The sequence below is a fragment of the Mus musculus genome, chromosome 7 (genome assembly GCF_000001635.26).
Source record: "Mus musculus strain C57BL/6J chromosome 7, GRCm38.p6 C57BL/6J".
In the NCBI taxonomy this organism is placed as follows: Eukaryota; Metazoa; Chordata; class Mammalia; order Rodentia; family Muridae; genus Mus; species Mus musculus.
In genome coordinates, this window is record NC_000073.6 from 11,549,564 (window position 1) to 11,565,379 (window position 15,816).

The 15,816-nt window shown below is 43.4% G+C and overlaps 1 pseudogene; it reads left to right on the top strand.

The window, feature by feature from the left end:
- Positions 1-272: 272 nt before the first annotated feature.
- Gm3816 lies at positions 273-11,259 on the top strand (annotated as a pseudogene).
- Positions 11,260-15,816: the final 4,557 nt, after the last annotated feature.

Below are 15,816 nucleotides of genomic sequence, written 5' to 3' on the forward strand. Positions count from 1 at the left end.
ATCCTCTAGTATCACAGCCTTACCCATCATAGGGTTACCCTATCACCTCCAGGCCCCTTGTCTTAGGTTGGTCTGTGCATGAGGAAAGTTGCCCATCTCTGGATACCGTGGATCTGTGTGACTACAACTGCCAATTGACCTAGAGCGAACTCTTAATTTTTTAAAGAGGCCAGCCAATTATTGGGAGATGTGCCATCTTCAATTGCCAACAAAGCTTGGTAGACCACTGCTTTATGCTGAGCATGCTCTCTTTTATTTGACACAATAGCCAGATGCAGAAGACACACCCGAGGAGGACCACTGCTCTCCAGGCCAACATTCCTGCCCGCTCCTTTAAAAAGGAGAAGGCATTTGTGATCCAGGAGGTGAAGTCTCCCAGGGTGACAGGATTGGGTCGAGTGCTGTTGAGCTTGGCAATCTGGAGGAGCAACTTTCTGGACACCTGCTCTGCCTTGGCTAACCAATTTCCTTTAAGATAAGCCATTTTCGTGTCAGCCTTTCTAGTACCCAAATCGGATGTTCTTTATCCTGTAGAAAAACACAAACAGCTCCCCTAGATCTCGAAATAATGGGATCTGGGCCATACCATTTACCAGTTAAGACATCTTTCCATTTTATATCATGTTGAATTACAGGCGAGGTCATGGCATCCCTGTCTGCAGCCGAGCGACCATGATCATCCAAAATTAAAAAAAAAATTAAGGTAAATAAAGCTAAAGATAATTGTTCTTTGGGTGCTCGTCCGTAGGCAATTCCCTCTTTTTGCTTTTGTAACAGTTCTTTCAAGGTGTGATGTGCCCTTTCCACAATACCTTGGCCTTGTGTGTTATAGGGACGGCCGGTGGTATGACTAACTTGCATAGTTTTGCAAAGGACATGGAAGTATGTTGATGTATATGCAGGTCCATTATCAGTTTTTAAATTAGCTGGTTTTCCCCAAGCTGCCCATGCATCTAAGCAATGTCTAATAACATTGCAGGTTTTTTCACCAGACAAAGGGGAGGCATACATGATACCTGAACAGGTGTCAATAGAAACATGGACATATTTTAGTTTTCCAAAAGCTGGAACATGTGTAACATCCATTTGCCATATTTTTAGAGGGATCAATCCATGAGGGTTAATCCCAACATGGGGAGGGTAATGAAATTGCACACAATGTGGGCATTGAAATACAATAGTTCGGGCATAGGCCCAGGAAATATTAAAGTTTTGCTGCAATGTGGCAGCGGGGACATGATACAATTGATGAAAACCTTTTGAAAACTCTAATGGAGTAACATGAAAAATGAATTCCATATGAGTACTTGCATCTACCAGGTCATTCCTTTCAGTCATAGGGCCTGGCAGAGTAGAATGAGCCCGAATATGCTCAATAAAAATATGAATATGCTGAATAAAAAATTTACTTTTCCTATTCCAAATCAAGTTTTGTAATTCTAACAAAATGCCACATACAAGGCTGGTAGATTTGATGGGTCCTGCAACTTCCAATGCCTTTACTTCATTCACTACATAGGCTGAATCGGACACTAAATTAAAGGAAATTTCAAACCTCTTAAATACTTCTAATATGATTTTACATTCAACTAGTTGTGGGGTGCCAGGATCATATTGAAATAAAACAGGGTTTTGAGAATTAACCATATACGCGCCAACACATGTTTTAGAACCTCTTACAAGCGTTCTCGCGACCGGCCAGGAAGAACACAGCAAACCGGAATCTTCTGCGGCAAAGCTTTATTGCTTACATCTTCAGGAGCCAGAGAGCAAGAGCAAGAGCTCTATTGCTTACATCTTTAGGAGCCAGAGCGCAAGAGCGCAAGAGCTTTATTGCTTACATCTTCAGGAGCAAGAAGCAAGAGCCAGAGCAAGAGAGAGAATGGCGAAACCCCGTCCCCTTTAAGGAGAATTATCCTCCGCCTAGGACGTGTCACTCCCTGATTGGCTGCAGCCCATCGGCCGAGTTGTCGTCACGGGGAAGGCAGAGCACATGGGGTGGAGAACTACCCTTGGCACATGCGCAGATTATTTGTTTACCACTTAGAACACAGGATGTCAGTGCCATCTTGCAACGGCGAATGTGAGGGCGGCTCCCCACAAGAACCATCTGTATAAATATCCAATGTACCTGGTATGGGTTTAGATGCCGTAAACTTTGGAAAATTCACTGAATGTTCAGTAAAAAAATTGTAATAAAGGATCTCTAGAATAATGATTATCTAATTCCCCATCATAACTACAACGCAACAGAGCCCATTCATCAACTAAAGAGCTAAGGGTCTGTATTTGGTTAGCTTTATTTGGTGTACTAATTTTTTGAGGGAGGGCTCCAAAATGTTGAATGCATGACTTAATGCCCAAAATTGCTAAATGGGCTACAGTGGTGGGATAATATTCAAGAGTTTTATTAGGAGACACATGAGGATAAATCCACAATAGTAGACCTGATTGCCACAATACTCTGGTCAGTTGGTGAAACGTCTTCAGGACACATAAATGTATACCCTCTCCTTCTTTCCATCTACATAATTTAGCTTTTTCTAATCACCTCTCTACCTTTCCTAAGGTAATTTGGGCCTCAGGAGTGAGGGCAAGTGGGGATGACAACTGAGGGTCACCTTTCAGCATATCAAAGAGTGGAGTTAATTCAGAATTGGGTAGCCTCATATATGGGTGAATCCAATTTATATCATCTAGCAATTTCTGGAAATCATTTAATGTTTTTAAATGATCTTTGTGCAATTCCACCTTTTGAGGTGTGATGGAATGTGGAGTAACTCAGGTGCCCAAGAATTCTCCTAATTTTCCCATTTGAACTTTATCAGATGCTACAAAAAACTGTATCTTTTCTAATTCTTTTATTAATTCTATATAAGCTTTATCTAAACTTTCTTTATTATTAGAAGCAAAGAGGATATCATCCATATAATGCACTATCCTCAATTTTGGAAATGTGTCACGGGCAGTGTGTAATGCTTCTCCTACAAAAAGTTGACACATAGTAGGACTATTGGCCATGCCTTGAGGTAAAACGACCCATTGATACTATTTATCAGGCTCTTCATAATTTACAGAAGGGAGAGTAAAAGCAGAGTGCTCGCTGTCACAAAATGCAAGGGGAATAGAAAGAAAAAAATCCTTAATATCAATTATTATTATAGGCCAATCAGCAGGCAGGCTAGGGAGCAGGGGCAGGCCTCTTTGTATTGGGCCCATGATTTGCATTGGATTATTAATAGCTCTAAGATCATGTAAAAGCCTCCATTTACCTGATTTTTTCTTGATTACAAATATAGGGGTATTCCATCGTGACTGGGAGGGTTTAATATGTCCTAATTCCAATTGTTCCCTTACTAATTCCCTGGCTGCTGCCAATTTTTCAGAGGAAAGAGGCCATTGAGGAACCCATACATGTTCCTCTGTTTCCCAAGTAATGGGTATACTGCCCTCAACGGCCCCTAGGAAAAACCCAGTCTTTTTTTTTTTTTTTTTTTTTTTTTATCTCGTTTAAACTTGGTTGGTACTGGCATAGTACTGCCTTATAATGACTTTCCCAATCCTTTACCTGGAGTATAGCCCATGTTAGACATCATCTCCCGAGCTTATGGGGAATATTCATTAGTTAATCTAAGATCCATCTTGGTCAAGACATCCCTGCCCCACAGAGTCACAGGAATATCCACAATATAAGGGATAAATTTTCCTGACTTACCTTTCTCATTTCTCCAGGTTAATTCCTTAGTACTGACAAGAGAAGCAGTCTCGTAACCCAGACCACACAGGCTTTGAGATGATGTCTGCAAGGGACACTTTGACAGTCAATCATGAGTGGAGATAATACTGCGATCTGCACCAGTGTCCAATATTCCTAAAAAGGATCGTCCTTCAACCTCTAAAGTTAACATGGGGCAGTCTCCTAATTCCATAGATAAGAAAGCAAATTGAGAACCTGTAGAACCTAGTCCACTCTCTCTTCTTATTTTAATATTTGCTGGGAAATATTCATGTAAACTGGGTAATAGCAACAATTGAGCAATTCTATCTCCTGGGGAGATAGCTGAGATGCTAGCAGGGGAGGCTACCAAAACCTTTACAACTCCAGTATAGTCAGGAGCAATCACTCCAGGGGTTATCTGTAATCCTTTTAAAGCAGAAGATGAGTGGCCAAGCAATAGTCCTACAGTATCTTTGGGAAGGGGGCCTTTAAAATCTGTATCTATGGGCTGTACTACCAGCTGTGGGGTTAATATGAGTGTGGTGGTGGAGTGGAGGTCCAATCCTGCTGAGCCAGTAGTGGCTCTCCGTGGTTTCTCGGATGATGGAGAGACGGCCAAGATTTCTTCTGGTCTTTCTGAAGAGCCCCATATATTTGAGGGCCCTGGGGACGTTGGCCCTATTGTCCGTTTTTTGGCCTGGTGCCACCATATCCTGCTTGTAATGGTCGGCCTTCTATATCCTTTGTAGATCTGCATTCATTAGCCCAATGTTTTCCCTTCCTACATTTATGGCATAAGCCTGGCTGTCTAGGTTTATCCAGTGCGGCCCGTTTTTCATTTTCAGGGCAGTTTTTTCTAAAATGTCCTCTCTGGCCACAGTTACAACAAGTATCATTATTAGATCTACCCAATTGCACGACAGCTGCCACCAGGCCTGCATTGGTTAACGGGCCCCCCTAGTTCTCTGCAAACCTTCATCCATACTTCTAAACCTTATGTTTATAGGGTTTAATGGCTGCTCTGCATTCCTTGGTGCATTGCTCATATACTAACTGTTTGACTAAAGGCATAGCTGTATCAGGGTCTCCAAAGTTTCTAGTAGCTGCCTCAACGAGGTGTGCTACAAAGTCTGAAAATAGTTCTGTGGGGCCCTGCAAAATTTTCGTAAGATACTGAGACTGCACATTTGTTCGGCAATGCTTTCCATTCTTTGGTGGCTACTTCATTTATTTGGGCATAGACTGCTTCAGGATAATTTGTTTGATATAAAGCAAAACGTCCTAAACCCAGAAGCATGTCTGCATCCCAATGTCTCTGAGGATCTTGTCCTCTGGCTAAATTTGCTGCTGCCTGACTGTTTGCATATTTATAGGACAAGGACCTCCAGTCTAAATACTGTCCTGATGACAAACAAGCTCGAGCAATATTATCCCAGTCCCCTGGGGTGAGGCAATATCTAGCAAGCACCTTGACCTGTGCAACTACAAAGGCTGAACTCACCCTGTAGGTTCGGACTGACTCAGCCAATTGCTTAATAGTTTTAAAATCCACTGGCTCATGATACCACTGCCCTTGTCCATCAACAAAAACAGAGAAACTTAGACCAACTTATTTCCAAACATCTGGACAGAGTGAGGTTCCTGGTTTAGCAGCCCTGGCAGGCTCCTTTTTTCCTGTGTAATCAGGATTGAAAGGTGGAGTTGTCCGCACTTTTGGGTTTTGTTCTTTTATTAGCTGATGCTCCCCTTTTCATTGGCTTGGTTCTATATGACCAATCTGGGTCATATCTTTCCCTCTCATACCAAGCTGCCTCTTCCTCTAGGTCAGTTTCATCATCTTTACTAAGCTCCAAGTCACTGGAAGCAAAGCTTGATAAATTTAAATCCTTTAAAGAGGGATATATCTTTACTATTTCCTTTTCTTTATCACTGATTCCTTTTATTTTTCCTCCCTTTTCTTTTCCTTTTTCTTTTTTGCCCCTTTTCCTTCCTTTGCTCATATGTTCCTTATCTTCCTCTGACATGCTTTCTTGTTGTTCAGTAAGACTTTTCTGACCTGCCTTAACTGCTTCTATCAAACAAAAGCAGAGGCCAGAAATTACAAAAAAAGAAACAACAACGATAAGATAAGAGCTACCCACACTGTGACCACGGGTGAGAAAAACATGTTTCTCCTTTTAACCGGGGATCAATTGGGGAGACTTACCGGTACCGCCGTTCCCTGGCTGAAAAGTTTTGAATCTGTGAGGTCTTTGTCCTCAGGTCCCTGTACAGGCCATCAGTTGTTGTGCCCACCTCGGCTGGCAAGGAAGACACAACACGGTCGGATTCTTCTCAACAGCCTTTATTGCAGGAATGTCTCGATGCTACTACAGGGACCCCGGGAACCCTGGGAGGACTGATTATATACACCCTAGAACAGGAGAAGGCTCTGTGCACCCCCCCCCCCAGGATTGGTCAGTCTACCGGCATCTAATTTGCTTGCACCCACTTGGGAGGGGTCAGCGCCAGATTTGGGCTAGCACCTGCACAGTGGTGTTGTTTACCACAAAGGCACACTGGAAACCGGCGCCATCCCAGAACTGGCCTCCTACAGTCTTGGTTTCTGTTAGTAAGATTCTTACGTTTGCCTTTTGCCATCTGGTAATCTCTGGAGTCAGTTGTTATAGTTGTCTCTGGTTAGAGCTTGTTCCTCTTGTGATTCTGTTATTCTCTACCAGCAGACCTGGGAGACTAGCTCTCTCCTCTGAGTTTCAGTGGTCAGAGCACTCTCTGCAGGCAAGCTCTCCTCTTACAGGGAAGGTTCACAGATATATGGTGTTCAGACCTCCCTCCTGGCAGAAGATGAAGGCCTGAAACAGGACTTGTCTCAGAAGCTCTGTTGCTTTGGCCTGTGACAGAAGCTGTTAGGTTCTGTAGTACACACTCTCACCTGCCCAGACTTGTCTTAGAGGGATCTGGGAACTAAGATGGCTCCCCCAGGTGCTCCAGCAAAGCCCTCCCGGGCAGGGCAGACACCTCTCCTCTGGCAGGGAAGGTGCCCAGATGTCCAGAGCCCAAAACAGGGTTTGTCTCAGAAGCTATCCTCTAGGGACCTTGGGGGTGTCTGCGGACTCTGCGCCCAGGTTACCAAGTGCTGGCACTGACCAGAAGGGACTTGTGACCCTGGTCAGGCCGGGTTTCCTGCTTCTCTAATGCTGTCTCATGTCCTGCAGGATTGGATTAGAACAGAAGTTGTGTTCCACTCACCAGTGGTTCGAAGATCACATGGAGAGTCCTGTAGGGGACCTTGAGGGTGTCCAAAGACTCCATGTCCAAGGTGACGTGGTGCTGGTGCTGACCGGAAGGGACTTGTGACCCTACTCAGGCCGGATTTCCTGCTTTCCTAATGCTGTCTCAGGTCCTGCGGGATTGGATTGGAACAGAAGTTGTGTTCCACTCACCGGTGGTCCTAAGATTGCATGGAGAATCCTCTACGGGATCTTGGGGATATCTGCCGACTAGGCGCCCAAGGCGAACCCACACTGTAATTTTGATGGGAATAATTGAGTTGCTGCTGTAAATTGCTTTTGGTAAGATGGCCATTTCAGGATGTTCATTCTGCTAATACACAAATATTGTAGTACACTTTGTCTTCTCATGTTTTTTCTGATACAGATTTTTGAAAACTTAAAATTCCTTACATACAGGTACTTTACTTGCTTTCTTAGACTTACCCTCGAATACACTATCTTCGTGACTCTCACTTTATCTCCTTTCATTTACCTTCCCTTTCTTTCCAAAGAACAGGACCTGCTCATTGATGTTAATCCCCTTTTGTTATAAAGTTGCAATAGGACTAATCTTATTTTCTTCTATTGAGGTTAGACAATGCAGCCCAACTAGAGAAAGTGAATCCAAAGTCAGACAACATTGTCAGAGATAGACCCTGATCCTCCTGAATGTGATGATGTGATGTAGCATACACAACTGTCTTCCCAACATTTACAAGATGGAAGCAGGATTATGAGTTTGAGGTCAACAATGGATACATAGAGTTCATCCTGTAATATATGATGTCAGCCTAAGATATGTGAGATTTCAAACTATTATAATTAAAAATAAAATAAAACATGGGCTGGACAGATGATTCAGTGCTCATGAGAATGGCTGTTTCTGCTGAAGACCTGAGGCTGTTTCTCGGCACCCATTATACATGGCCCACAAACCCCACTCCAGCTCTGGGGGTGTTCAACATCCTCTTCCATGTACCCACACACACAATTAAAATGAAATTTAATAATAACCTTAAAACAAACAAACAAACAAACAAAAAACAAAGCAAAACCTCAGGCTTTTGTGAGAAAGAAACAACACAGCAAACTAGAGATTTCTTATCCTTTGACCATCCAACTGTCACCCCTCTTTAAGAGTTTGATTTACATTTCAGGTGTCACACCAGCCTCAGAGGAAGGTGTGGGGTGGTGGGCTGTGTACCTGGTCCCAGTCAAGCAGAGGTCTGGAAGCCTGGTGACCAGATGAGTGGTAACTTCTGCCTACATGGAATGGCAGATGTTCAGTCATGCCTCCTGGGTCCCTGGTTCCTGTCAGGTAGCTACAGCCTCCCACACCACCACTCCTACCCTCAGCAGAGAGGGATGTGGCCATTAGTCACTAGGACCAGCACAAAGCCCTCCCACATGCAAATAAGGTTTTCCCAAAGTTCAAAGACCAAACCAATGAGAAGTACCTGTTGTCAATCCCTAACCCACCCCAAAACTGTATTTAAGAATCCTATCCGGAAGGATCAGGGGTATGCAAAAACTACTACATCATCTGAACCTTCTGTCTAAAGAGCTGTAACACTTGGGAAGAGGTCTGCTCTGCCTGAAGCTCCAACATACTTCAACAAAAGGTAGTAGACCAGAATGTGTTAGGGGGTGAGTGCAGAGTTCACGAAAGGAAAAAGAGATGGCTCATGTGTCTATTCTTAGCATTTATGAGGCTGAGGATTTTAAATTTCAGGCTGAAGAGTGAGTCTGGTTTCTCTCACTTGCTTGCAATATGACCAGGACCAATTCTGAAATAGGAACAGAAGGTTTCAGGTAAATGAGCATTGTTTCCTCCATTGTAGCAGCCTGACTGTGATCAGGAGAATAAAGGCCTGCCCTCTGAAAGCCAATAGAGTGCTTAAGGGCATAAACTGTGAAGGTAACCTGTATGGCCACCAGGTTCTATACCCAAGTTTCAGAAATACACAACTTTGGGCAAATTCCTTAATTGCTTTGTAAAGTTGGGGAAATTAGCCCTGTTTATAAAATAAAGATTATGTAATGCTTTTTAAAAGGTGTTCTCTGGAAAACATTCCAAGTACAGTAATACTACTGGCTTACTCAGTCTCACTGTAACCCCAGTTCCAGGGGATTCAACATCCTGGCCACTTCCTGGCCACAGGGTGGAACCACACACCCTGCCACAGGATGTGTGAATACAAACAGACAAGGTCAAAGGAAGAGCAAAGAGTGGGCAAGAGAAACACTGGCTGCAAAGAAACTTGACATTGACTTGGCACTGAAAGTAAACATCTTGAAAGACAACAAACTCACCCCTGAGAAACAAGAAGTTACAAACCCATGGCCTGAAAATTCCTGAGAATTATAACTGCTCCATTGGTGAAAGACATATTGCCTAAAGAAGAAATACAGGACTTGGCAAAGGTCAGAAAAAGACCTTTGAGTCTGAAAGGTTGTTGGCAAAATTTAAGTTTTGGGAGGTCAAAAAGAGTCTTTGTGAGATCTGCTTATGTCAATGGTAGTGAGGTGTCTGTGGAATTAAAGTAATTTGTGAATGTACAGGGAATGTCAATACACAGACCAGCTGCAAAAAGTGGATCTGTCAAAGAATAGGAGGACAGGGAACAGCTAGAACTTGAGGGGCAAGCTGAATGGAAACATACTGGAGATGAAACTAGAGATTTGGGCACAGCTAGAGATATCAGGAAGGGAGGGTGGTAAATTCACTAAGCAGTGACAATATGAAAGATGGAGAAGTGAGTCTAATAGGAGTGTGTGCTCAGGAACAGAGGGAGAGAGACTTGGGGAGATACCACATTCCTTGAAAATACAACATTCAGGGACATGGGGAGATGAGAAGTTTTAGGTACAATCCTTCCCTAAAGAATATATCTGTGACAGGGAGTGGTGGTGCACGCCTTTAATCCCAGTACTTGGGAGGCAAAGGCAGACGAATTTCTGAGTTTGAGGTCAGGCAGACAGATTTCTGAGTTTGAGGTCAGCTTGGTCTACAAAGTGAGTTCCAGGACAGCCAGGGCTATACAGAAAAACCCTGTCTCAAATAAATAAATAAACAAACAAATAAATAAATAAATAAATAAATAAAAACAAAACAAAACAAAACAAAACAAAGCAAAAAACGGAATACAGCTGTGAACAATATGCTAATCTCTAGTTAGGTCAGTTCACTGCAGACTTCTATGCTTCCAGGTAACGTTCAATTCAAATATTGAGAAAAACAAAACACCAGAAAACCATTATGACTTTGAGTATACATCTATCCCCGCCAAACTCCCACCCCAATCCTTCTTTGGTACTGTAAACTTAACATGGGAATGAACGGTGTAAAAATCAATCAAATCTGTGGGGCAATAAGGAGTTCAAAGTCATCAGGAAAGGAAGACAGGATGGCATATGTAAGGCTGTCTCAAAACTAAACAGAAAGAAAAACCAGCCAAATGCAAAGTAAGACACTGACAACAGGCTGGAGAGATGGCTCAGCAGTTCAGGCACTTGCTGTTTTCCCAGAAGTTCCCGGGTTCATTTCCCAGCAACCACATGGTGGCTCACAACCGTAGATAATGAGATCTGAGGCCCTTTCCTGGTATGTCAGTCACACTGTACTCATGTACAAAAAGAAAAATAAACAAATAAAGACACTAAAAAGTATAGAAACAGTGAGGTGGTTATGGCCTGTGGGGTGTGTGGGTGTGTGCCTGTGGTGCCTATGCGTTTGCAATACTCTGCTTGTTTGTTGTCAATGACTTCCCCCTTCCCTCCACACCTCCTCTCCCTGGCCCCCACTGCAGTGGCCACTCAGTGGGCCTTAGGAAGTGAGTGATTACAATGACATCAAGGTAGAGAGAAAAGCTGACAAGAAGGCTCAGCATAATGCAATGAAATGAAAATGTAGGGACCACATCAAAGACAGCTTTAACCATTTGCAGAGCTTATTTACATTACCCCAAGGAGAGAATGGCATCCCGGGCTCAAATCCTAGGCAAAGCAACAGAGTATATCCAATATATGCAGAGGAAAAACCATACGCACCAGCAAGACATTGATGACATCAAGAGGCAGGATGCTTTTCTGGAGCAACAAGTCCCTGCACTGGAGAAAGCAAGATCAAGTGCCCAACTGCAGACCAACTACCCCTCCTCAGACAACATGGTGGCACCATCTCCGTCTTCGATGGGGGTTCAGACTCCAGCTCAGAGTCCAAGCCTGAAGAGCCCCAGCAGGAAGAAACTCCCTATGGAGGCCAGCTAAGCCATGCAGGGCAGGGCAGCAATAAAACTGTCCATCACTTCCTCCTTCAGTTCATCATTAGAACCCTCAGAACCATAGAGAAGACTCTTTATTTTCCTTTTCTCTTTATTGTTATTTTGCATAGAAGATCTTAGATAACAGCTCTCATCCCCTTCCCTGTGTCCACTATTTTTAAATGTATTCCCTTCGAGGGTTCCTGTCCCCACCAGACATTTTAAACCAAAGCACCTTAACTTGGCAGCTCTTTCTGTGGAGGACAGACGGGTAGCCAGATCTGTACACGATGTCCTTCCTACAGTACCAGCTCCTCCATCCCTCAGCGCCTGGAGGATGCCTGCTCTGCTAGGCTCCTCTCCCAGTCTCCCCTCACCCCTGTTTGGTGGACTTTTGTGACTCTCTGAACTGCTCTACTCTGAGAAAAAGAACAAATTGGTGTAATGAGAACTAACCCGCTTTACTTTGTAAGGATTATTTTTTGCAAAACCTGTCTCTCCTGTTGAAAGACTGGATTCTTGAGGAAGTTTGTGTGGTGGAAAAGGAGAGCAGGGACAGATTTGCAGCACCCTTGGCGCGGTCACTCTTCAGCTGTTTCACCCTGCAGACTAAGCCTTCCAGAAGGCCACAGGATGCTGGTATGTATGTATAGAAGGCATCAGCAGTGAAACAAAGGCTCTCAGTGGAGTAGGGGTGGCTTTGTAGGTGGGGCAGGAAAGGAGTTTTAGGTGGGGTAGAGGTTTTGTATTAAGGACCAGTAATGATGTTTTGATATTTATTTCCTGCTACTGAAATTTGAATCTGAATGGAATGCCCCTATTTCTGATGATGTCGATATTGTAAAGCGACAGATTCATGAAGTAATGATCAAATCTTCATTTCTTTCTGTGTGTATTTCTAAGAAATAGAGCCAACTATTTTGTTTGTATATTCCATGGCTAGTCCCAGAATGCAAGTCTGGCCCAGTATTCAAAGCTTAATGTGAAGCAGCACATCAACAGACTACAAATCACCATCACATTGATTAAAGCAAGTGATGGATTCCAACACTGAGTAAGAAAAATACCTCAGGGAGTAGCAGGAAGTCCCCTACACTTAATACACATACATTCTCACACATCACCTACCTGCTACCTTTAAGGATATGCCTCATCTCCTTAAAATATACTAGGAGCTCGCAAGGCCAACAGCCCTGACCACTGTGCATACCTGAACAGATGCTTGGGGAAAGGTGCTGCTTCCCTGACCACAGCTCCTGCCCATGCTCCGGTTGATACATCAGCTCGAGTTTAGTAACAGGATACCCTTCAAGGAGAGAATGTAGACACATGGACTTTTTTTTTTTTTTTCAAATAAAGACCCTCAATATCATCTAGGATTTCAAGACCAGAATTTGATCTTGGAATGAAGCTGCTCTAAGCAATATACCCAAAGTTAACATGTGACTTGGAAACTTTTGTAACTTTTCCTTAAGAATATGTCAAAAACTGTAAAAGGTGTGCCTGGTGGGACAAGACTATAATCTAGCTACTAGAGGCTAAGGCAGGATGACAGCAAGGCCAAGGCTGTCTGAGAGATGTAGTGAGACCGTGGTTTGAAATAAGAGAGGTACTGGGGGCTAGTGAGATGGCTCAGCAGGTAAGAACACTGACTGCTCTTCTGAAGGTCCTGAGTTCAAATCCCAGCAACCACATGGTGGTTCAAAACATACGTAATGAGATCTGACGTGCTCTTCTGGTGCTTCTGAAATCAGCTATAGTGTACTTATGTATAAAAATAAAGAAATCTTTGGGCTGGATGGAGCAGGGCCTGACCTTAGCGAGCAGAGGTCCTTAAGATTCCATTTCCTACAACCACAAGAGGGCTCACAACCATCTGTACAGCTACAGTGTACTCAAATACATACATACATCTTAAAAAAAAAAAAAAAAAAAAAAAAGAGGGACCCGGATACACAGCTCAGGGCTGAAGTGTTTGCTTACCCTTGTACTAGAGTGAGGTGGAAAACAGTATTTTAATGCTGCTTAAGTTTTCTCAACTTGACACAGACCTAGACATATTTTGGAAGAGGAACCTCAACAGAGGAAAGAAAAAACCCTAGCAAGTTGACTTGTAGTGAGTAAGCTTTATTTATGGTTTTTTGAGACATGATTTCTCTGTGTGCCTGTCCAGGAACTCTCTCTATAGACCAGACTGACCTTGAACTCAGAGATCCACCTGCCTCTGCCTCCCTGGGGTTAAAAGCATGCTTTACCTCCACCCAAGTGGGGTACTTTTTAACTAGTGATGAGGTTCCAGCCCACTCTGGATGGTGCTGCCTCCACTTCTGAGCAGGTGGTTCTGTGTTGTGTAAGCAGGTTTAGCAAGCCATAAGGAACAACAACTTTCCTTCATGGCCTCTGCATCAGTTCCTCCTTCCAGATTCCTGTCTTGAGTTCCCACCTTGGCTTCTGCTGATGGCAGTCTGTTACCTACCTAGAAGATGAATCCTTTCCTGCCCACATTGCTTTTGGTCATGGGGTTTTATCACAGTAATAGAAACCCTAACTAAGATACATTTATAACCTGTATTTATAGGACAACTAAGGGGCAAAAAAAAAAAAAGTAATCTGTTTTTTAGGTCATTTTATGGCTGAAGAATATTTAAGGGAGAATTTAGGAGTAAAACTTGCATATTTAAAACATCAAAGATTTCCATTCAAACAAGGAATGAGTATTACTTCATGTTCCTGTGCTATGAAGAAAGACTTAAGGCTGGGTAATATAATAATAATAAAAATTCAGAGTCTGGCTTATTGACACACACTTTTGATCCCAGCACTCAGGAGGCAGAGACAGGTAGATATCTATCAGATCAAGGCCAGTCTGGTCTGCATAGTGAGTTCTAGGCCAGCCAAAGTTACATAGTGCCAAAAAACCAAACATACAAAAGAAACTGGCCAGCTAGCCCCTATAACAGCAGTGTGCTGGGTAGTTTATATCAACCTGACACAAGCTAGAGCAGTGGCTCTCAACCTACAATATTGTCAACCTTTAATAGAGTTCCTCATGTTTAGTGACCCAACCCCAGCCTTAAAATTATTTTTATTGCTTCTCATAACTGTAATTTTGCTACTCTTATAAATCATAAGTGTCTGTGTTTTCTGATGGTCTTCGACAACCCTTGTCAAAGGGTTGTTCAACCCCCAAAAGGACCCGACCCACAGGTTGAGAACACCTTTGAGCTAGAACCTTTGCACTGAAGGGAATATTAACTGAGAAAATGCCTCCATAAGACTGGGCTGAAGGCAGACAAGCCTATAGGGCATTTTCCTAATTAGTGACTGATGGATGATTAATGATTATGGGTGGTGTCAACCCTGGTCTTCATTCTATAAGAAATAGGCTGAGCAAGCCAAGAGGAGCAAACCAGTAAGCAGTACCCTTCATGGCCTCGCTCCTGCCTCTAGGTTCCTGCCCTGTTTGAGTTCCTGTCCTGACAGCTTTAGATGATGAACTATGATGTAGAAGTGTAAGCCAAATAAACCCTTTCTTCCCTATGTTGCTTTGGTCATGGTGTTCAATCATAGCAATAGAATCCATAACTAAGACACCTGGTATCGGGGAGGCTGAGGCAAATAGGCTGCACTGCCACAAGTCTGAGGCCAAGGTGGGTTACACCATAAGTTCAAAGCCAGCCTGGGCTATAATGTTAGACCTTGTGTTTAAAAACAAACAAACAAACAAGCAAACAAACAGCACAATAACAAACCATACTTGGTGTAGTAGAACACTCCTTTAATTCCAGAACCCAGGAACAGAGGAAAGTGGACCTCTGAGTTCAAGGCCATCCTGGTCAATACTGTGGACCTATTTCAAAACAAACAATAACATACCCCACACACCCCAAAAAAAGCAGGGCAGGCTGACAGACACTTGCCTCCAAGCCAGCCCTTCATCCCCAGGATGAGTGGTAGGGAGAAGTAACTCCTGCAAGCTGTCCTCTGAGCTCTATGCATCCCAGCATAAGTGTGCACACTCATACACAAGCATAGTTATATGACTGGTGAGATGGCTCAACGGGTAAGAGCACTGACTAAGTTCAAATCAAAGCAACCACATGGTGGTTCACAACCACCCATAATGAGATCTGATGCCCTCTTCTGGTGCATCTGAAGTCAGCTACAGTGTACTTATGTATAATAATAAAGAAATCTTTGGACTGGAGCAGTCAGGGACTGAGCAAGCAGGGCCAACCAGAGCAAGCAGTGTTGACCAGAGGGAGCAGGAAGTCCTAAAAATTCAATTCCCAACAACCACGTGAAGGCTCACAACCATCTGTTCAGCTACAGTGTACTCACGTACATAGAATAAATAAATATATCTTTAAAAACACATACACTACAATCCTAGCACTTGGGAGATGGGGGCAAGATAATAAAGAATTCAAGGTCACCCTCAACTGTTCAAGGACAGCCATGAGATTGAGAATCAAGTCTTGAGTCGTTAGCAGGGTGAAAAGCGGCTACAATGCTGAGCAGAGGAGGTAGGAACCTGATTTCCAGAAGCAGCTTGGTAGGCACC